General features: G+C 36.6%; 1 protein-coding gene across 1 annotated transcript in view; it reads left to right on the top strand.

The window, feature by feature from the left end:
* Positions 1–2,500, top strand: part of rnf220b (ring finger protein 220b) — a 36,721-nt gene that overhangs the window by 20,321 nt on the left and 13,900 nt on the right. The window lies entirely within an intron of this gene.

Raw genomic sequence — 2,500 nt, 5'->3', positions numbered from 1 at the left:
GTGTGACAAAACAAAATGCATCAAACTCATTATCCGTATTATTCTACAACAATTTATTTTGCTCCAGCTCCGTGTTCTGTAGAAAATGCTCATGGATTTGTTCAGAAAATGCGGTTCGTCGTCCTGCGTTTATTAATGCTTTAAATTCATTTATAGTTTTTCAGTGTGAACATTTCAGACCCTGCTCCGTACAGCTGAAGGAGTCTTGTGTAAGAAATATAAGTGCATTTGTTTTAAATATCAGATTAAATTTGAATAAAATGTGTAGAGTGACTCTGAGTAACAAATTCTCCATTTATTTATTTATTTGTTTGTTTGTTTGTTTGTTTGTTTGTTTATTTATTTTAACAAAAACTAATACGGCTTACACAGAGCAGCAGGAAAGACGCAGTCACAATCACGGAGGATCTAATGGACTTTCTCTTATCTCCGTGCTGTTGCTCTCGCACCTTGTTTACACTCGGTTATAAATTCAGTTTCAGGTGAGAGATTTCAGCGACGAAGAAAAACCGCCGAGGAGGCGACGCTTCACGTGAATTGATTTAGGACGAAGCCCGACTTGGCTGTCACTTTCTCAAGGTCACAGCACCAGGATGCTCCGCCGTCGACACTCCATGTTTTTTTCACATCAATTTGGCTTCATTTGGCGGCTTGTTACAGAGAGCGGGTGGTGTGTGTGTGTGTGTGTGTAGGGGGGATGTAGGGGGGTTTGTGGTAGCAAACGGGAAGTCGGTCGACCTGTCGTTTCACCCGCGTCGTGCTGCTGCCTGTGGAGGTGCTGACAGGGTTTTATTCAGTTAATAGATTCACTCAATCTGTCAGCCGGCGGCGTGTGGAGGCGATTCACATAGTAACACTTTCAGGAGACGCTGAACATTAAAACTGAACACTTCTGTCCTGTACAGCGCTAAAGATTGGGCCTTTAACCTGAACCCCATCAGTCCAAACACACACACACAAACACACACACACAAACACACACATACACACACACAGACACACAAACACACACACACAGACACACTCAAACACACACACAAACACACACACAGACACACACACAAACACACACACAGACACACACACAGACATACACACAGACTCACACACACAGACACACACACACAAACACACAAACATACACACAGACACACACACACAAACACACACACAGACACACACACAAACACACACAGACACACACACACAAACATACACACAGACGCACACACACAGACACACACACACAAACATTCACACAGACACACAAACACACATAGACACACACACACAAACATACACACAGACACACAGACACACACACACAAACACACACACAGACACACACACTTCATTAAAATAAAATCTTAATTTAACAAGAACTACATGCACCATCTTTTCTCTTCTTTTCTTTTCTTTACGAATCAGATTCACAGCTAAAATCACAGCATTTATTATCACAATCCATTTATTATCACCATACGTGTTGTTCAGCTAAACGAACACTCTGAAACGCTGTAAATCTAAAATGATCCCGTTATCTTGTCGTCCTCACAGTTCTGTTGATTGTCTGATAAAATAATAATATTCTATATTATAACAAGACAACCACCTTTTTTTTTATTCCTGCCCAATTTTCTGTGTTATTTAATTCCTATAATACATCAAAACCTCAAAACAGCCGCCAGGAACTTATCAGAACGAAAAGGCTTTATGTTGTGGTTTTATTTTACATTTTTTCAGTAGAGATGATTATCATTTTGAGTCAGAAGGTAAAAATAAAGAAATGTATTAAAAATGTAAAAATGTTTGTGTCAGTCGCAGGCAAGAAGCTGATTTTATTTCCCCTCACACTTCTAATCAGACTTTTCTTCCAGTTTTATTTTTCAGATTTATAAATGAAATTGTCTTCATCAGATCAATAAAACTCAAGAATGTTCTCAGATTATTTAAAAATGGTGTGTAAACATCCTTGTAAAGAGTCTAACAATAATCTGACAATAATCTAACAATAATCTGACAATAATATGACAATAATCTAACAATAATCTAACAATAATCTAACAATAATCTAACAATAATCTGACAATAATCTAACAATAATCTAACAATAATCTGACAATAATCTAACAATAATATGACAATAATCTAACAATAATCTAACAATAATCTGACAATAATCTAACAATAATCTAACAATAATATGACAATAATCTAACAATAATCTGACAATAATCTAACAATAATCTAACAATAATCTGACAATAATCTAACAATAATATGACAATAATCTAACAATAATCTAACAATAATCTAACAATAATCTAACACACCTGAGCTCAGGAAAGTGCTCAAAAGAAAAAAAAAATCAGCATGGACACTTTAGTGTTCCTTTTGATTTAGCAGCATTTAGCTCTGAAGCTAACGGTGATGTGTGATGAATTTGTACCTCCTCAGAGTCAGGAGTCTGTGTTATAGATCTAACAAGCGAATATATCTG

This window comes from Tachysurus vachellii, chromosome 11 (genome assembly GCF_030014155.1).
Source record: "Tachysurus vachellii isolate PV-2020 chromosome 11, HZAU_Pvac_v1, whole genome shotgun sequence".
NCBI lineage: Eukaryota > Metazoa > Chordata > Actinopteri > Siluriformes > Bagridae > Tachysurus > Tachysurus vachellii.
This window is presented reverse-complemented; position numbering and strand designations above follow the sequence as displayed.